We start from the raw sequence: 22,499 nt of genomic DNA, 5'->3' as shown, positions 1-22,499 counted from the left end.
GCTGCTTTTCTTTCTATGAAATGAGAAGATACATTGCAGAACTGTTATTTTAATGAGTTATATCTATTTATCACCCAATGAGACACATCTGTACTACTGGATGCTCCTGAACCAGTTGTTAAGTGTCCCACCCATGACGTTAGATGTGTTGAAACAATTGTTGTGATTAATAAATTCTCATATATTATATCTTCCGTCTTTCATTTACCATATATATATACATATCTGTGAGAAATGTAATTATTAATGAGAAAACAAAATAATGATTCTAAAAAGTATAAAATATCTGGATGATATTTGTTATATTGAATTTGATAATCTTCTGTAACTTTTACCATCACAAATGCTGATTTATAACCAATGATGATGTTCACCAAATGTGATATAAAATATGTAAATTTAAAATCCTCATCATCATAGAGGTCTTTGTCATGCAAATTATTTGGTGACCTCACAAGAGCAGATGTCATAAAAAAAAAAGCTCCCAGTATATTCAATAAATTTTTGGCCCTAGGAAGGGCATCCAACTGTAGAAACCATGCCAAAACAAACAATGGACATGATGTAGTCCTCCAACTTGTTGAGTCTTGTCAAACCAACTGATCTTTGCCAGCATGAAAGATGGACATGATGTTCTATGATGGTATGGATTGGATGTTTTGGGTGCAATGACTACATCAAGCCCCAATGCTTATTTTGGCAAGGTTTCAAAGACTGAATATGCTTCCTAAGGCCAACCACTTTCCTGGATACTGTTTTAGTGGCACCAACACTAACAAGGACACCAGGCAGCTCACAGAGTGGTCCTACTGTAGCAAGGGAGGTGGCTTAATGCTAGATGAGGGACCCAGAACAAAATAACTCTCTCACTGTAGAGGGGCTACATGGTTATTTACATTACAGAAGAGGATAAGAGTAACCCGAATGAAGTTGATAAGAGATAAAACATATGATAGGGTATCAAGGTGGGCTCTCAAGGTATGAAGAGGGTAGAAAAGAGTGGGGACAGGGGAACAGGGCATGCGGATGGGTAGAGGTTGAAAGATTGTATGGGGGAGGGGAGTGGGAGATGGAAAATGGGTGAGGAGGTGAATACAATGAACAAATGTTGTGAGAGATAAGTAAGAAAGGTCAGGAACATTAGGTGACAACTGTGGGATTGGGGAGTGTTGAGGGGTACATAGAGTGACTGGTGGAGAAGGAGTGAAGGTGGGGGTGATCTATGGCACATATGGGTTGGGGAGAGGTAGGGGAGAGGACTGACAATGTAGAAAAAAGGAGAGGTGAAGGGTAGTAGAAAAGCAATAAAAATACAGTAGATAGGGGGGGGGGAGATGAAAGAGAAAAAAAGAGGTAGTGTGTGGTTGGTTAGTTTGCAAGAATCGAGGGGAGAGGCAGATGTAGTGAATGGAGAGAATGAGAGATGCATGGTGGTGGAGGAGAGATAATTTGCTGGCTCAAGAGGGTGATGAATGTAAAATGAGGGTGGAGAGGCCAATATTAAGAATGAAGAATGGATATCAAGTAAAATGGTTCTGAGCTGTGAGAAAGATAAATGGTACCAGGAAAAAGTTAGTGAAGTATGTAGCTCTGTTCACATTTAAATATAAGATATTGCAGTTAGAGAGATGATGGTGGTGGAGATGACATGAGGAGGAAATTGGATGAGGTGCCCAGTTGCTGTGCACACATACACACTGTACTTCCAAGATATCAGTTTTGTCAAGATGGACAAGTCTTCTCAGGAACTGCATATCACCAGTGACCCTGGTTCTTTATCAGCTCTTCAGGGAGGTTCAAGATCCTGAGATCATCCTTCACCATGTTGTCCTATGTCTTCCTAAGTTTCCCTCTTCTGCAAACTCCATCCAGATTATATATATATACACACAGACACACACAGATGTAAACACACATTATCATTATCATCCATGCTGACATAAGCTGGACAATGACAGGAGCTGCACCAGGCTCTGTTGTTTGCTTTGGCATGGTTTCTATAGCTGGATACTCTTCCTAATGCCAACCACTTGAGTGTATTGGGTGCTACTTAGGAGGGAACCAGCACCAGTGGGGTTGCTAAGTAACTTGCAAGACAAATACCCTTTGGTTGAGAGTTGGATTGGTTCTGAGGGACATAGATTTGTGACACTTGAGAGGTTAAAGTATAATAGTGGGATAGAGACAGACAGAATGAGAGAGAGAGAAAGAGGTGTTGGAGATGTCTGTATGTACGACTTTACTTAACTTGATGTGTCTTTGAAGCACAGTAAATCACCAGATCTCTTTGTTCCTTGTCATCTTTTTCTGTGAGGCTCATTTTTCACTACTTTGTCTAATGTCCTTTGGAGTCTAGCTCTTCCACAATCGGAGATTGGATCATCATGTACCTGTCTTCATCCATATGCATCACATGACCATACCAGTGCAATCTTCTCTCTTGCATACTACAAAAGATGCCTCTTATACCCAATTTTTCTCTTAAAATTGTTTACTTCCTACTTACTTAGCATTTTGGTCTTTGCTAAATTAACTCTTGCTTCTATACCTGAAATTCTTTTTCTAATTCTAGTAAAGATTCAACTACAAGAACAAGATCAAGGCAACAAATTATAAATTCTTGTTATAGTCTGGAGGACTATGATAAACAAGTAGGGAGTGAGAACTGCGCACCAAATTTGCTGTTATATACACACATGGGCTTCTTTCAGTTTCCATTTACCAAATTCACTTACAAGGCATCGGTTAGGTCAGGGCTATAGTAGAAGACACACATGGGCTTCTTTCAGTTTCCATTTACCAAATTCACTCACAAGGCATTGGTTAGGTCAGGGCTATAGTAGAAGACACACATGGGCTTCTTTCAGTTTCCATTTACCAAATTCACTCACAAGACATTGGTTAGGTCAGGGCTATAGTACAAGACACACGTGGGCTTCTTTCAGTTTCCATTTACCAAATTCACTCACAAGGCATTAGTTAGGTCAGGGCTATAGTAGAAGACACTTAATCATGTGGTTAGGAAGCATATGACTAAATAAATGACTATGTGAATTAAAACTTAGTCTTTTTTGCAATTCTATTAATTTTTAGTCATCTGAGCACATATACAAAAAACATTTGAATGTACAAATCTATTTTTAGGTATTTCATTAGCAACCTGAACTTTTGACTCAGAAACTTTTAAGCAGGATGTTGAAAGTTATTCAAAATCAAAAGAGTTCCGTGTAATTTCATTGAATACAAACTATATACGAGTATCATGAAAGTGTAGCAACTATTTATGGTGCAGATTTCTGTTTAGATAAACACAAAAAGATCAGTCTTCTTGTAATCAGTATCAATTTAATTTTCTGATAACCTCAGCTCAACAATTACAAGTAAAATTTTTATGTAATTTAGTTGGACATTGATCGACACACTTATAAAAGTATAAGGAATATTTAACACATATGATAGACATGCATTCCATGGAATTACTGCAGGGTTTCTTGTGCAAGTGTTTTCTACTATAGCCTCAGGCCAACCAAAGCCTTCTGAATGAATTTGACCGTTGGAAACTGAAATAAGCACATCATGTGTGCATGCACACACACACGTGTGTGTATATATATATACTTTATTTAAAAGCAGCAGAAATATAACAAAAGACTGTTACTCGGAGTTTCACATTCCCGTTCATCGGACAGTTTTGTTCTAACAAAACTGTCCGATGAACAGGAACGTGAAACTCAGAGTAACAGTCTTTTGTTATATTTCTGCTGCTTTTAAATAAAGCATATTACTCTACCTCTGGTATTTGAGTACTCTTTTTTCCACCTTGTTGCACATTTTATGTGCTTACTCTTTGGATGCTTAGTACTTATTCTATCGGTCTCTTTTGCCAAACCGCTAAGTTACGGGGACCTAAACACACCACCATCGGTTGTCAAGCAATGTTGGGGGGACAAACAGAGACACACAAACACATACACACACACACATATATATATATATATATATATATATATATATATACATATATACGATGGGTTTCTTTCAGTTTCCGTCTACCAAATCCACTCACAAGGCTTTAGTCGGCCCGAGGCTATAGTAGAAGACACTTACCCAAAGTGCCATGCAGTGGGGATGAATCCGGAGCCATGTGGTTGGTAAGCAAGCTACTTACCACACAGCCACTCCTGACAACACCCTCCATCCCAAGACTTGATGACTTGCAGGCTACATGGTGACTCCAATGACACAAAAAAAAGCAGCCAGTACACACTGTAAAGTGGTTGGAATCAGGATGGTCATCCAGAATAGAAACCATGCCAAAACAGACAATGGCGTATGATTCAGTCCTTGGTTCATTGGATCCTTAGTCAAATTATTCAACCCATACCAACATGGAATATGGATGTTAAATGATGATGATACACACAGACACACACTTATATATATGCATGTGTATATGTGTGTCCTTGTCTTGATATCCTGTGATAGTTGTAATGGAGTATCACTGTCATATAGGTAAAAACTATGTCTGGCCATGGGGAAATATTACCTTGCATGGAGATGAAGGTTGGCAACAAAGAGAACATCCATCCGCAGAAAGTCTACCTCAATAAATTCCATTCACCCCTTGCAAGCATGGAAAAATGGACATTAAAATGACAATGAGGGATCATCAATAAAGAACCATATAAAAGTCATAATGTAGAATGTAAACATTTTCATAATAAATCCATTTAAATACTTTCATGACTGAATTCTTTCTTTCTTCAAAGAGAAATGTATAGACATCATCATCAACATCATCATTTTAACGTCCAATGTCAGTGTGCATACTAGACAGAGTGTAAGTACCGTGAGAGAGAAAAGTTGAACCTAAGAAGCATCAGTTGTGGTGTGCAAGAGAGACGATTACGCTGGTATGGTCATGTGACGAGAATGGATGAGGTAGCTGTGTGAAAAAGTGCCACACCCTAGCAGTTTAGAGAACCTGTGGAAGATGTAGGCCCAGGAAGACCTGGGATGAGGTGGTGAGGCACGACCTTCAAACATTGGGCCTCACCAAGGCGATGACTTCTGACCGAGACCTTTGGAAATATGCTGTGCGTGAGAAGACCCGGCAAGCCAAGTAAGAGCTAAATCCAAGGCCTCTGCCAGGGGTGTAGCCAGCCCACTTATGCATACCTTTTCTTCATTGGGCACTAAACTCTGCTTGTGAAGACCTGTTGAGGCAAGTGAAATCAAAATCGAACTAAATTCAACGACTGGCACCCATGCCAACGTCGTCTCCTTCATTGGACACGAAACTTGGCTTGCGAAGACCTGCTGGGGCAAGCGAAAGCGAAATCGTGATGGCACCTGTGCCCAGCGTCGCCTTCCTGGCACTTGTAAAGACATTCGAGCGAGATCGTTGCCAGTGCTGCTGGACTAGCTCCTGTGCCGGTGGCACGTAAAATACACCACTTTGAGCGTGGCCGTTGCCAATACCGCCTCACTGGCCTTTGTGCCAGTTGCACGTAAAAGCACCCACAAGACTCTCGGAGTGGTTGGCGTTAGAAAGGGCATCCAGCTGTAGAAACTCTGCCAAATCAGATTGGAGCCTGGTGCAGCCATCTGGCTCACCAGTCCTCAGTCAAACCATCCAACCCATGCTAGCATGGAAAGCGGACGTTAAACGATGATGATAATGACTTCTTCACACTGACATAGGTCATACAGAAGAAATACACTGCTCGATTACCACGTAACTCAGTGAATGAACACTTCATGGAGTGGAGAGGACTCTCTAATTCTATGAGGTACAAGGAAACGCCACTAGTGTTGATGCCACTCTGCAGTCTATCCAAGAAACTCTGTAAGGTGGTAAGCACACTAGCGGAGACAACACGGGGTTAAGAGGACGCGTTCGTCTTGAAGTAGACATAAACTTTTTAATACTGGTATCATGATAAAATACACACAGTGCGATAGGAAGGAGATCCAGCCACGGAAAACGAAAACAAGCCCCCAAAAATGAAACATGAATAGAACGTGGTATCCCTAATCTATCTAAACAGGGTAGTATCACTCAAAAAGAACTGACTTGAATCACAACAGCCCATCCATCCTATGTCGGCATGGCAAGCAGACTGATGATGATGATGAAAATCGGTATTACTTGTAGCTGTTTCATCAAAAACACAACAGAGCAACACAAGAAATAACGACTGTCTTCTTGGGGGTGTACATATTAAAGGTTCCTGAACTATAGTACAAAACAGATGTAAAATATGGTGTTTTGTGAATAAAGCTTACTATAAAAACGAGAATTTATGTGAAAATTATGTTTTAATTTGTAAAAAGGAAGTGACATAGCTACTGACACCCAACACAATAGTTGTAGATACATACATTTAGTTTACAAATAAAATATTTTACTTAGATGACAACTAAGATTATTTACTGTGTTATATCTTGTTTTAGATATAAAACCCGATACATTACTTTTCCGTTTTATATGGGTGGAGGTCACGAACGTTTAATACATACACTTCTTTCGACAAGATTATCAACCGAACTAACCGTTTCGACTGATTAAATTTTAAAATTTTGATCTCGTAAACCTTTTAATGTCAGTCTTATTGAATTGCCCCCGTTACAATGCCTTTCCCCAAGGACGTTAATGACCAAACACTAATATACATACAAACGGGGAAATACCGGCTCCAGTCATAAAAAAAATGTCTTCATAAACTTAACTTCGAACTTCAACCATTAGCAACTGAAACAAATATCGATTCTGAGATAACGTTCATCCTTTTAAGTACTAACCTCACAGATAAGGTGTTTATTCATGTAAAAGTGAGCGAGATGAGGTACACACAAAGTTTGTTCCTGCTCACATATAACGTAATGTCTGTAGCGTGCATGAACAGCTGAACCATAACAAGCTGACCGAATACTTTATTAACTGTCTTTCATTTATACCTCAACCCTCAATAGCTTCTAATTCATAATTACAGCAAACATACATGTAATTATACATACAAACAATACTAACCTGAAAGACCATGCGTCCATGGAATGTTTGCTACAAATAAGTTTCAGTGTCGTTAAATACCGGTTAATCACTTTCATGTCAGTGCGTGTCTTAATTTCTTAACTTAACGCGCTTATACAGGTGTCTTTTGTTTTATTGCGTTTTATATTCCGTATAGTGCTGCCCGATGTAACTGTATGGTGGCTAATGTTACATTAAAAATTAATAATTGAGATTATGAAGTACAAATTAACACCCTTTCGAATTTCTCAATTAACTGTAGACAATATATCGAGCGTGCTATCAGACGAAACAGCGAAAATAGGAGCAACTAATAATGTGTGTATATATATATAAATGAAACATTCAAACACTGAGATTTGAAATCAGATGTTACTACTGTTCATATCATCTGTGGATAAATTTTAAAATTGATGATATCACCAGCAGTGACATAGGTGGATTGCAGGTGCAATAGCATTAAATAGCTATGAATTATAAATTTGCACAAAGCGTAATGATGCTTAAGAAGCATTTACCTGCTAGAAATAAGAGCTAAAGTCTTAAATTAATCCACCGTATATGTATAAACAGTTAATACGCTACATTTAGGAGGAACCGAATCGGCTACTGTTTTGCTTCGTAGTAGAAACGGTTTAAACTTCTGCTGCTACTAATCTTACACAGGTCCTGGGTGGGTACTTCTTCGGAATTCACCCTCCTATAACTTCTTTATTTGTTCAGTTTCATAAGTTTTCGATATCGAAGATGACGATTTAGCAAAAAAAAATTTTTTTTAATTTCAACCCCACCCCCAATTTATTTGCTTTGTTTACAGTGCCCGTGGGTGTCACATTTACTGGGAGTGTAGTCAAATCTGGCTCTCTGTTAATAATATACATAAAAATATTACATTATCAATCAAGTGTCACAAAACGCTGAATATTGGAGACTTTTCCATTAATATAGCACATGCACATATATATACAATTATACCAACAAACTATAGAATTACGATTTGAACAGTTCAGTACTCTTCTTTTAACGACAGATCTTACAGTTTTTAAATCCATGGTTTGACTCCCTCTTTAATCAGCACTGTTTACAGTTTTCAGAAGAAACCTCCTTAAATGGCAATGTTCTAATCACGACAGCTTATATCACTTCATTTACGGCAGCTGTAAGGCGAACCACGTGGTTGTTTTGTTTACATATTTTCTTTCATGATTATTTTAACTGAAGATAAAATTCTATTATTCCGTGTTTGCTGTTATTTGTAGTAATTTTATCGGTGGAGATGGAGTATATGTAATCTGGGTATACCCCCACTTTTAAATTTTGTTTTTTTTAACGGAATCCTATGTTTCAGACCATGGAGAATCCGATTCTGGAAAAAAAATTTTCAAAAATCTCAATTTCAAAATTTCGATCCCCCCCCCCCCCGGTTTTTATATAGATCCACAGGGTAAACCTAATCCTAACTCAAACCCTAACCCTAACCCTAACCCTGACCGTAACCCTGACCCTAACCCTAAACCTAACCCTAACACTAGTTTTGTGAGATTTGGCTGTTATTTCCAGCATGTAAATAGCCTGCTTGGTGGGGGGGGGGGAATTGAAATTTTTCAAAATTTTTTTTTTTCAGAATCGGAATCTCCATAGCCTAAAACGTGGGGTTCCGTAAAAAAAATTAATAAATAAGGGGGGGAAAGGTTCAGATTACATATAGTCCATCTCTACCATTTTATCCATTAATTAATTTCTTAATGACTTTGTGTTCTTATTTCTTTCGTTTTTGTTGGTTGTTGTTATTGTTTATTCATAGTGTGTTCTTTTTCCTCGAAATTCAATAGTTACTGTGAAAAACTGGCTGTTATTTATAGAAAATCGTGACTAAGCTTTTTTGTTGTCTCACTTTATTGGTCAGATTGATGATAATGATCGTACCTCCTTCAGCAGGGCCGGATTAAGACCCACCGAGGCCTTAAGCACTTACAAGATTTTGGTGCCCCCCACCCCCAAAAGATTTTGTAATTCAAAATATAAATAATAACGGTAAATTTTCAGATTAACACCCGCACGATTTTCACTAGGGTGTTAGGGTTACGGTTAGGGACGGAATTCCCTAACCCTAAAACCCTAACCGTAACCCTAACACCCTAGTGAAAATCGTGCGGATGTTAATATGAAAATTAACCATAATAACAAACCATAAAGTAAGATTTTATTTTTCAAAACGAAACAAAACAGTAAGAGGGGAAAATAATGTTTATTTTTGTATACTTCCACTTTATTTATATTTGAAAAATTTCCTCCTACGTTTTTGAATTGCAAAGTCTTTGATCAGATCCTTAAAATTAATCTTAGGCAACACATCTGCATTTATACTTAGTAGAGATAAAGGCATCCCGATTATTATATTTTAGCAAGTTTAAAGTGATTTCTTTTGTGCCGTAGGGGAAAGCTACTGACATTAAGCTTAAGGATTATATAATGTACAAGTATAAAGAAAGAATTAAAGAAAAATGGACTCATTATATTGAATGTTATCGATAATATCGAGTGGAAATAGGGGGTGCTGCAGTTCCCATAGACAAACCACCACTGATCAGGAGGAAAACGCAGCAAGACAGAGAGGAAAATAAAACAGCTTCTGTGAACTAGTGATTACAATGTAGTTGTAAGTCTGTAAACAATCGGTCACATTACCAAAGACTTTTGTGTGTGCGCGCGCGTTGTGTAGCAGCCACACTTTCCCATCAAAGCAATCCTTTGACATATATGACATCATTCACTCACACAAACCTTCCCTCATAATATAGATAAAGAGGATGAAGGAACACCTCCCATAGGTATTAGTAATACTCCAGTATGGTTAGTACTTGAGCTTTGTTGAGGATCACAAACTGACCAGTGCTGGAGTACTCTGGGGGAAAGAAACCTATTCAACAAAATCGCTAAGTGTTCAAATTTTTGCGAGAGAGATATTGAGGTTCGTGGAGCCGCAAAGCGTGCAGCACCGTCGGCCTAGCGCACTGTATGCGGGCGGGCGCAGGCTGGGTGAAAACTGCGCGGTCGACTGCAGCAGCAGAGACGACAGGAGACGGCGGCGGCAGGATTAAGAAATTAAACCAAACGAATCGACTTCAGTCCATGTTTTTCAAAGCCTGGTACCTATTCCATCGGTCTCTTTTGAAAATCACTAGATTATAAGGTTATAAATAAACCAGCACCAGTTGTCTAAGTAACAGTAGAGGACAAACACACACACACACATATATACAATGGGCTTCTTTCAGTTTCCGTCTACCAAACCAACTCACTCTGTTATCCCGGGAAAAGCACTGAACATTGCATAGTTCTTTACTAGGTCTTTGTCAATTTAGCAAAAGTTTTCAACACTGTTAATATGACTGGACCATTCTTGACAAATTTGAATGTCCTCCTCAGGTTATCGACATGTTTAAGCAACTCAATAGTGATATGAAAGTGTAGTAACGCCGTGCGCATGCGTAGTCTCACGCATGCGTGGAATTAAACAACCAAGCGTTCCCGCTTCTATTCTATCTCTTTCTCGGTCGGCCGGCCATGAGCATGGACGTGTCAAGCAGTGTCTCCAACATTCCAGCCTGGAGACAGTCTCTTTCTTGCTGGCCAGCAATAGAGCATGGACGTGTTTAGCTGTCACTCTCCATCTTTCGGACTTACACTCGACAGCTCGCTTACATCTACATACCAACGTCCTAACAACTATGCTCACACACACAGAAGCTGTAACAACAAACAAGAGCTAAAGATGTATATATATTTACCACCTGAATAAATGTTGTTTAAGTTGATAGCCCGGAGTTCAGCGTACCGTTAATTTCTAATTTTATATAGGAAAGTCAGGTATACATCTAATGATGTATAACCAACTTTCCTATAAAAGTTTGTTTCAATATCAAAGATTTATTCTAGGAACCAATTTTCATCGATAATGGAGTTAAATAAGGTGATATTCTTACTTAAACATGGTTTTCCATATAGCTTACTGTGACACTCTCATGCGTTTTCCTGGAGTGCGATATCAGTGTCTACATTCACTTCAGAATCACAGGTAAGATCTTTGATGTAACATGCTTCAACGCTAAATCAAAGACTTTCCAAGCCCTTGTTCGTGAACTTCTTTAAGTTGACAATGTTTTGTGGTTCATACTGAAGAAGACAAACAAACTATAATGGATCTCTTCTCTAGAGCAAAGGTTCTCAACCCATTTTGGCCAAAGGCCTCTTTTTGACCCTTGGAGTCACAAATGACCCTCTACAAAATATTTTTATTTTTCAATGTACTACTTATTTTGATGTCAGCAGATAATGATTAAAAAATAAAAGGACGTCATTTTACATATGTGTTTGTACGCAGTCGGGAATACAGGTGTACAAATTGAAATGCAAAAAAAAACGAAATAATGAATTGAAAGTATGGTAATTGCGTTTATTTCCACCACGCGACACTTATGAGATCAACGTGTTGTCTATCGAAAGAGTGCTCTTTGGTACAAGTAGATGCTGATGAAATTTCAAACCTTTCTGATTTCCCTTATCAAAACAGCTAGAACTTGTGCAACAATCTGACATATAAGTAATTGTCATCCAGGAAGAGGATTTTTAATACTCAAGAAAGAGAGTGTATTTGATAGAAATTGTTGAAATACATATGTACTTCATATGAGTAGCAAATTGTGGAGGATAGTATTCACTGTACTTAAATTTAGTTTGTTTGAGTCACAAAATCCGCCCCCTTTTAAAATGACGCAAAAAAAAAAAACCCCTGAAAATTTGTCATATCAGACATTCATTTCTTATTCAGGATCTAGTTTGTTTCATTCACAAAATCTGCATTTTTTAAAAGGAAGTAAAAAATCTGAAAATTGGTTATCCTGATGCAGTTTTCCACGCTGATTCCTATGAAGCCATGAATTTCTGATGGAAGATCGAATGGTTGTAAAGTATTTGAAGCATGGAGAATCAAACAATCCATTTTGACAAGGGTACTTGGTAACTATGTGGTAACTATGTCTCAGACATTTTTCTGTCTGAAAATATTTATAACATGTCCAGTAGGATCTGTTCATCTAAAGCCGGACTTGCTAGTCATAGAACACACGACTGCATTTACTAAGTGAAGAAGTAGCCGTCACAAAAAAAGGCACTATATCACATATCAAACAATTTTAAACTTATTTCTCTTTATATGACATTCATTAGTTATAATATACGTAATTGTATTCTACAGTCATTAATATCATGTTCCAGTAACAATGTTGTGTGAAACTTAAAACTACTGATATAGGAAATTATAGAGCTAAAAAGAAAAATTGTTGGAAAGGCGCCAATTTTGAAAAATGTGCCCTTTCTTAATTGTATAATTTTTAATAGTTTTCTACTTTCAACAAGATGGTGCACCACCCCAGTAAGGGTAAAACGTTCAGAAATGGTTAAATCTTAATTTTGAGGTGAAGTGGGTAGGACAACGTGGAGCAATTGAGTGGTTATCACGATCATCAGACCTAACACCATCTGACATTTTTTTGTGGGTGTAGTGAAAGATCTTCTTCACTCCCTCAAACCGAAAACAATTCGTAAATTTAAACAAGCAATTTCTGATAAATTTTCTGCAATTAACGTGGAAATGTGTCAAAAGGTTTGTAGGGTTCAACAGCGTACTGATAACGAAGTGGAGCGTTTTGAACATTTTGATTAATTTTTTTTATCGTAATGAATTACGTTATTTTGATGTTGCAACTTCCTACCCTACAACCATGTTTGCATCTATCCACACAGTCACACTTGACATTCACTTTCTTACAAGATAACAAGGTGAATGCCCTTCATCAAAAGGAGCGCTGCATTCCCGTAAAAGAACCATTATAGTAGAAATTCTGATTCGTCAGAAATAGCGCGCAGTAATTTTTTTTTCTTTTTTTATACTAAATGCCTTTGAAAGTATTTTAAAACACTCCTTATTGGTTACGATATTGAATTTCCCCCATCAGTATCATTCTGAAGTCATATGTTTGTATACTTATCTCATTCTGGCGTCATTATTTTATCGTGCCTACGTCATGTTTCGAGTGTTCCACTAAAACTGAAAGTTGTTTTTCAAATTTTTTGTTTTTATCTGGGCAGTTTACGCGGAGTCGTTATAATGGACATAATGCTTTCATTGTCTGAGGAGTTGTTTTTCTTTTTTTTCCTAATATAAAGGATACGAAAAAGAAAAAAAAATGTTGCGAATCGCTTAGTCAATTGGGATCTTTCTGATTTGACGGGCAACACTTGTTTTCTTAACGAAACACTTTCAAACATGGGATACTGGTAGAATGTGTCATATAAAACAACTTTTTCTCTTAGCCTTCTTAACAAAAAATTGTACATCGCAAGTTATTTCATGTTAAAGTTGTTGTAAGAAAGATCCGTCAATTGCTTCTGGATTAATTAATTACTAATAAAATACTATCAGGAATATGAATGTCCATAGCTTCACAATTGTTGTAAACACGGACGAAGCCCCCCGCCTTATGGAATGACATTTTACAAACGTCTCCTCTATATTTCGTGGAAAAAAAAAAATCAGACTAGGAGTGATTTACCAAAATTTAAGGGAACTGAAAAACAGTGGCGGCCCGTAGATAAAATTAGTGGGGGGTGCTGCTTCAGAAAATTTTTAGCTGTTGTTTTAATATTGTGTAAAAGGAAACAAACAAAAAGAAAACTGAAGCGCACAGTTCTATACAAGGGTTTTTTGTTTTTTTTTTCATAAACTAGGGGAAAGCTACTGACATTAAGCTTAAGGATTATATAATGTATAAGTATAAAGAAAGAATTTTTTTAAAAAGGGACGTATTATATTGAATGTTATTGATAATATCGAATGCAAATAGACGGTGCTGCAGTTCTGCAGTGCCTATACACGAGCTGCCACAGTTGAAAAGTGAAAGTCAAATAGAAAAGATCCACAACAACTGGGTTTCACTTTTCAAAAACGAAAATAATTCAGTGAAAAGAAATATACTTTACAAAAATGTCAAAGAAAACAACCAAAATATCCATTCGTTTCTAAAAACAAAAAAACATAGACGATGGCTGGAAAGCAGTCTTTCAAGATAGCAATAAACGGGTAAAAGCAGAAAATATAACCGAAAATATTCTTTCGTTTTTTTTTTTAAAAAAAGCTATTAACTTTTTATTTATTAATTTATGGTAAAAACGAACTTCATTTCCACAACATCCGAAATTACATCAATACAATTAATTTGACATCGATTGGAACAAAATTAAAGGAATTGAAAGTGGAAGCCTAACAAAAGATCCGTTTATCATTCATATATTTTCTTTTACAATATCCTGTTCATCACGTGTCTCCTTAGATATTTCCTTGGACTAGTGACCCACCTACGATTAAAATTTATGGAAATTACTAAAAGAAAACTTTCATAACAAAGTTATATTGGACAATGTTTCTACTCACGATATATTTTAATCCTGACAGATGTTTGTGGCTGTGTAGAAGGAAGTTTGCTTATCGATCACTATAGCCTCAGAATATTTTTATTATGATCACGAGGGATCGAAAACACAGATGGGTACAATACAGGACAAACAAATAAACAAAATGTGCGAGTTCTATGATATAATTTTTTTTAAAATTACGATAGTCTTAATATGTACAATATATGTTCATTGACTTTTTTTTTTTTCCTCTTTCAATTATACAGGCATACATATGCGTATACACACACACATATATACATATATATATATATATATATATATATATATATATATACATACACACATACACATATATATATACACCCACACATACATATACACACATATCCATACCTACACATACACACGCATATACCTAAACACGTATATAAAATAACAAAAAAATTGGGTTTTTCAACCCGGCAGCCTATAAGGCCCAGCAGCTTGCCTTTTATTATTTTCGATGATTAGTTTGGGTGACTTACACCCACCTTTTTCACCACTTCCTTCCATCTCTGCTCATATACTCTGGCTGACAGGGTTATCGATCACTATAGCCTCAGACCGACCAAAGCCTAGTGAGTAGATTTCATAGGGGAAGAAGCCCCCATATGTCATGTCTGTGTGTGTGTATATATATATATATATATATATATATGCCCCAGCAGGGCCATATATATATATGGGTGTATGGAAAGTTTTGAGCGTTATGGGCCTCTTCCCCTATCAAATCTACTCACTAGGCTTTGGTCGGTCAGAAAAAACACTCTCTCACGTGACCTTATCAGAAGGCCGCGATTGGTTGATGTTCACCCTGGCGCGAAACAGAACTGGAGACAAATGCCGCGCAAATAAGAGCCAATCAGGGTGATGGACACAACAGGGTCTAAGCGGCCGAAAGCTGGATGTTAGCCGCTATGTTTGCATTTGTAAATAAATATCCGAGAGAGAGGTTTCACAACACCCCTTTAACGTGGTGCTCCAGCATAGCTGCAGTCAAATGATTGACACAAGTAAAAGAATACAGGAAGTTTTTGGGCTCAATACTCTCGAAACGACTACATCAGAGACAATGATATCAGCAACAAACAACCTGTTGATCCAACCAAGATGGGATAAAAAATAATATTGGTTTCATATTTTGGTACCAGGCCAGCAAGTTCAGGAGGAGGGAGTAAGTTAATTACATCAACACCCTGTGTTTAAGTGGTACTTATTTTTATTGACACCCAAAGGATGAAAGGCTAAGTTGACCTTGGCAGAATTTGAACCCAGAACACGAAGATGGATGAAATGTTAAGCATTTTCCCTGGCATGCTAATGATTCTTCCAGCTCACCGCTTAGTCTTATAAGAATCACAACACCTGAAAGGTTGAGGATAGTTACAGCCAATAGAATTGCACCCAAGTCAACCTAATTAGCTCTACTCATATAGGTATAAACTGTATACTTATGTACTAGTGGTAAATAGACTGTGATATCCTAGCAGACCCAAGAATTTAGAATTGAATTTATCAAACTGGTCAGCCTAGTATCTAGTTTGTGTGTGTGTCAAATTTTACGAAATGTTTAGTCTCTGGCATGTAACCTGGACAGCCATAAATAATGGCTAAAAAAAAAATAATAACAAACAGGTACTGGAATGGCTGTGTTCTTTGGAACCACATGATTTCAGGTTCAGTTCCACTGCATGGTATGGAGGCATGTGGCTTAGTGGTTAGGTGTCAGCATCATGATCGTAAGATTGTGGTTTCGATTCCTGGACCGGGCAACGCGTTGTGTTTTTGACGAAAACACTTCATTTCACGTTGCTCTAGTCCACTCAGTTGGCAAAAATGAGTAACGCTGCGATGGACTTGCGTCCCGTCCAGCTGGGGAACACATACGCCATAGAAATCGGGAAACCGAGCCCATGAATTTGGTTAGGCTTTAAAAAGGGCGCATTTATTTTATTTTTTTCCACTGCATGGTACCTTGGACAAATGTCTTCTTCATAGTTCCAACCAATGCTTTGTGAGTGAATTTGGTAGCTGGAAAGCTACAAAAGACTGTCATGTATATGTGTGTATGTATATGTGTGTGTGTGTGTTCATCCAATTGCTTGACAAGTGGTGTTGGTTTGTTTACCTCCCCATAACTTAATGTTGTGGCAAAAGATACCAACAGAACAAGTAGTAGACTTAAAAGGCAAAATTTTTTCAAGTAAACTGTTAAAGGTGATACCCAGTTACAGCCGCAGTCCAATGACTGAAACAAGAAAAAAAAAAATTTTTTTAAAAAAAGCATATTTTTTAAGTTGCTTAGTAACTGGATTATACATGACTTGTATTCAGTAGCAACGCTGTTTATATATAAGCCTTACACGTGTGAAAAAAGAGTCACACTTTTCCTGCTGTTTCAAGCAGGTCAAGAGATTGTAAAGAGACTAGTTCATGTTGCTGGAATGTCTTTGATAGTATTTGAGCTGTTACTGACATGCACTTAGTAGCAGTATGAGGTGAACAATGACAATTATCGTGTATGGGCAATACAGCAATGGACCAATCAATTGTTGAAAGATTAAGAGTGGAGGTGTATAAGTTAAGGGGATTGATGGTAAAGGAAATGGTGGAGGTAAGTGACAAAAAGGGTGTATGACATCAGTAGAGCCAAGAAGGAAGGGGATATAGTTAAGTGGAGAAGAATGTAGTGAGATAAATTAAAAGTTTAATCACTTCAAACTACATATGTAATGTAGAGAAAAAGACATAAGCATTAATGACAATTCTTGTCGGGAAAGGGGAGTGAAAATTTGTCGGGGTTTTGTATTGATTACACCTATTTGAATAGAATTAGGGTTAGACCACACACTAAGGTGTACTTGATCTGGTAGACTGTTTGCTAAAATGCCATTAAATCATGATGGCACCTGTGCCCAGCGTCGCCTTTCTGGCACTTGTTCCGCTGACACGTGTAAAGACTTTCGAGCGAGATCGTTGCCAGTGCCGCTGGACTGGCTCTTGTGCAGGTGGCACATAAAATACACCATTTTGAGCGTGGCCGTTGCCAGTACCGCCTGACTGGCCTTCGTGCCGGTGACACGTAAAAGCACCCACTACACTCTGAGTGGTTGGCGTTAGGAAGGGCATCCAGCTGTAGAAACTCTGCCAAATCAGATTGAAGCCTGGTGTAGCCATCTGGTTCACCAGTCCTCAGTCAAATAGTCCAACCCATGCTAGCATGGAAAGCGGACGTTAAACAATGATGATGATATTAAGATGGCAAGCTGGCTGAATCATTTGTATATTGGACCAGTTGAGCACAGGGTCAGTCAGTTCCTGACTAATAATGATAATGATGATTTCTTCATTGACCACAAACCAGCTTAAATTAAGAAAAACATTAGGGACAGTAACAGGACAAAATAGAATGTGTGTGTATTTGTTGTTGCGAGGGTTTTGCATGTAAACAGGTTTAATGTAATAAAAGATAATTCCAATTTTTGGTATAAGGCCAGGAATTTTAGGGGAAGAGGAAGTTGATCACAATGGCCCTTTTGCTCAACTGGTACCTATTCTATAAATCATGAAAGGATGAAAAGCCAAGCTGACCTCAGCAGCAATAATAATAATCCTTTCTACTAAAGGCACAAGGCCTGAAATTCAGGGTGGGTGGGTGACTAGTTGATTACAATGACCCCAATGTTTAATTTATCGACCCTGAAAGGGAATCTGAAAATAAAAATAATAATAAGAGCAGCAATTTGGGGGGAGGGGATGAGTTGATTACATCCCCCTCCCCATGTTCAACTGCTATGTATTTTATCGATGCTGAAAGGATGAAATGTAAAGTCGACCTTGGTGGAATTTGAACTCAGAATGTAGCAATGGACAAAATACCACTAGGCATTTTGTCCAGTGCGCTATCGATTCTGCTAGCTTGTCACCTTAGTAACAATAATCCTTTCTACTAAAAGCACAAAGCCTGAAATTTTTTGGATGAGAAGTTAAGTCAATTACATCGATCCCAGTACTCAACTGGTACTTATTTTATTGACCCCCAAAAGGATGGAAAGCAAAGTGAGCCTTGGCAGTATTTGAACCCAGAACGTAAGGACAGACAAAATACTACCAAGTATTTTGCCCTGTGTGTTGATTTTCCTGTCTTGCCAGCTTAAATAATAATAAGAAGAAGTGGGAGGAGTAAGGGGAAAGTGAAATGTTAAAATGAAAGTAGTCAGTTCTTGGAAAAAGCATTTGTTAGTGCTTTTTAGAATACATTATAAAACCAGAGTTGTAATCCAGAGAGACAATTCTGAAATATCTAAGGACTTGCGATATATATATATATATTTTGATGATTGTGGGAGAAACAAAGAAAAGAAAAACAAACAGGTTCTGTATAAAACATTGTTTTCAAAAAATAAGAGTTTCCTGAAAAAAAAAGTAGAACAAAAAAAACATTTATGATAGTTCACTAGTGTGTGTATGTGTATAAACACATTAAATATTAGTTTTTCCTCTATTTGTGCACCTGAGTTCATGCAGATGTGTTTGTTGTGCATGATTACAAGAATAGTTGTTGTAAACATTAAGCCTTTAGCATTCAGATTCCTGTCTCAAATGTAAGGCTTAATTATTCACATTGTGTTGAATTAATCATGCATTATTTGACAGATTTGAAATTTCAATGATATTCTTTAAATCCTTTACTTGTTTCAGTCATTTATCTCCAACCATGCTGGAGCACTACCTTGATGGGTTTTAGTCGCACAACTAGTACTTATTCTATCAGTCCCTTTTGCTGGACTGCTAAGTTATGGGGATGTAAACACACCAACACCAGTTGTCAAGTGGTGATGGAGGGACAAACCATCCTGTATAATATGTATGTCATTATCCAGTTTTATTTCAAGATTTCTTGCCAATAGAGAAAGACCTGGTTTCTAACCTTAATCCAAGGCTCCTTCATTGGAATTAGAGCATCAACAGGGTGTCTTTGTTTGTATGTGTATATATGTGCAGTATTTGTTGTAGTATTATGTATGTATTCTCATGCCTATAGTTGCATACATACATGTGTAGAATGAAGTTTGCTTACCGATCACTATAGCCTCGGGCTGACCAAAGCCTAGTGAGTAGATTTGATAGAGGAAGAAGCCTGTAATGTCATGTCCGTGTGTGTATATATATATATATATATATATATATATATATATATATCATCATCATCATCATCGTTTAACATCCGCTTTCCATGCTGGCATGGGTTGAATGGTTTGATTGGAGACTGGCAAGCTAGGAGTGTGCACCAGGCTCCAATCTGATCTGGGAATGTTTCTACAGCTGGATGCCCTTCCTAATGCCAACCACTCCGAGAATGTAACGGGTACTTTTTACGTGCCACCAGCATGGGAGCCAATCATGTGGCACTGGCATTGGCCATGTTCAGATGGTGCTTTTTACATGTCACTGGCATGGGGAGCCAGTCAGGTGGCACTGGCAATGACCCACACATGAATGGTGCTTATTGCATGTCACCAGTATGGGAGCCAGTCAGGCGGCACTGGCATTGGCCACAACTACAATTTCCATTTGATTGTGATTTGATTTTACTTGACTCAATAGGTCTCCTCAAGCATGGCATGTCGCCCGACGATTCAAAGTACTTTTTAAATGGACTGGTTATGCAACACTGATGTAGACCCTGATCTCACTTTACTTGCTGGGTCTTCTCAACCACTGCATATCTCCAGGGGTCTCGGTCTTTCATCATTGCCTCTATGAGGCCCAATGTTCAAAGGTCATGCTTCACCACTTCATCCCATGTCTTCTTGGATCTCTCTCTTCCACGGGTTCCTTCCACTGTTAGAGAGTGACACTTCTTCACACAGCTCTCCTCATCCATATGCAGCACATGACCATACTAGTGCAGACGTCTCTCTTGAACACCACATCTGATGCTTCTTATATCCAGTATTTCTCTCAGGGTGCTTACACTCTATTGTGTGAACACACTGACATTACACATCCAACAGATCATACTTGCTTCATTTCTTTCAAGCCTACGCATGTATGTCTTCAGCAGTTTATATATATATATAAAATTCTAAACTCATCAAAAAAGACAAACTATATATAATACATATATAGATATGCACATTCAGACATATATACACATACATGCACACACACACACACATGTATATATTGGGTTGTCAGACAAATTCATCTGGTGTTTTTTTTTCCATTTATAGTATTCCTTTCCAAAATTATTTGAATTTATATGAAAATTACTTTTATCATAGTTACACTAATATTAGCATCAAGCAGTGCTTAGACATAAGCAAGGTTTTTTTTTTTCCCCTCTGAAATTCATTCAAATAACAACCAGTAATTAACCTTCATTGCATTTAGTGGTCTTACTAAATAATTTCCATACAAATTAAAATTCTCAAAATGTCATTTCTTTATAAGGACATTAAATTAAAATAAAATTTCTGTAAAATGAATGTGAAATTCCATTGTAACATTTCCAGGAAAGAAATTCCTGATAACCACACAGAAATGAGAATCATGAAACAATGTAGGCATTTGTGTTACGTTTTTGTTTTGCTTTGTTATCAGTACACAATCTTTACTCCCTCACAACTCAGTGAGAAATGATTTAAGTGGTGTGTATGTATGTGTGTGTGTGTGTGTATATATACACATATACATGCAAATATATATATATATATATATACACATACAAACACACACATCTCTACACATACATCTCTATACACACACACATCTATCTATATTATATCAGCATTTTTTAACATCCGTCTTCCATGCCTGCATGACTTCAATTCTTCAACAGGATCCAACAGGCTGGAAGACTGTTGTGTACCAATGTCAGTCTTGGCATGGTCTCTATGGTTGGATGTTCTTCTCAATGCTAACCACTTTACTGAGTGAACTGGGTGCATTTCTTCAAAGCACCAGCACCAGTGAGGTCACCACATAGCTCACAAGACTAAGATCTTGCTAAGTGTTCAGAAGTATGAAAAAAAGATGTAGGAATAAGTTTTTTGCTGTAGAGGAGATACATGTCTACTTTGTATTATTATATGGCAGCAGGTAAGTGTAATCCGAGAGGAACAGGAAAGGGAGATAAAGATGATTGTGGAGAGGTGTTAGGGTGAGCTCTTAATGTGCATGAAGGTGAATAAACCTGAATAGGAAGGGGAGCACATGAGGGGTAGGTGGAAAGAAGTTGCAAGATGAATGGAGTGAGGCATGGTCCGAGATGGGGTAGTGGAGATGAATGTAATAAACAGGGCAGAAGGAAGGAAGGGTGGTTGATGAAATATGAACTGAACTTATATAAAGTGTAATGTGTACAATCCAGCAATTGTTGGGCTCATATAACACAATCACTGAGAAAATACAAGAAAAAACATTACTAAATATTCGAAGGGGAAGAGAGATAATTCTCTTCTTGGAAAGCATGTCCCTTAAACTACAAGGTTTGAATGAAGTGGGCAAGAAAAAAGCCCAAGCTACAGATGAAAAGATATTTTTAATGTTGTGTGTATAAGGTTTATTTTGGGAGTACGTGTCATCCAGAGGATGTTGAAATCTATATGAATTGAAGTGGGGAGCAGACCAATATGTGCTTAATTGTATCTAATCTGGTGAGAAGGGGTGCCTTCCAATTTCATAACAGAAATTTTTTTTAAGATGCATATATCTCAAATATCTTTGATCTTAAATTTAGGCTGGTGTAGTTTTTCAGTTAACTAAACAGAATCTACACTTTCTTAACCAGTTGATGTATAGCCTTGATTTTTCTACAACACCTTACTTAATGGTGTGTTTGTTTACATTTGCACTGGTTCCCAGGAAAGTTGCAGCACACTGTGTGGTCTTCTTTTCAGTTGCCTGTCAACAAATCTTATTACCTTTGAAGTCATGCGGAATAAGA

General features: G+C 37.6%; 1 protein-coding gene across 7 annotated transcripts in view; it reads right to left on the bottom strand.

The window, feature by feature from the left end:
- The window catches only part of LOC106872786 (serine--tRNA synthetase-like protein Slimp), a 99,409-nt gene that overhangs the window by 74,392 nt on the left and 2,518 nt on the right, over positions 1-22,499 (bottom strand). For 2 of the 7 annotated variants that reach the window (XM_089339885.1, XM_089339881.1), the window contains exon 1: positions 8,071-8,197. The exons of 1 other annotated variant lie outside the window; for it this stretch is intronic. The gene's annotated coding sequence lies outside the window, so the exon portion shown is untranslated. Of the gene's footprint in view, positions 1-7,033; positions 8,238-14,525; positions 14,619-22,499 lie in introns of those variants that run through there. 4 more of the 7 variants (XM_089339883.1, XM_089339886.1, XM_089339880.1 and 1 more) reach the window with 4 other exon arrangements.

Source organism: Octopus bimaculoides, chromosome 22, assembly GCF_046866305.1.
Source record: "Octopus bimaculoides isolate indiv1 chromosome 22, ASM4686630v1, whole genome shotgun sequence".
In the NCBI taxonomy this organism is placed as follows: Eukaryota; Metazoa; Mollusca; class Cephalopoda; order Octopoda; family Octopodidae; genus Octopus; species Octopus bimaculoides.
The sequence above is the reverse complement of the archived record's forward strand: the minus strand, read 5'-3'. Positions and strand labels throughout refer to the sequence as shown.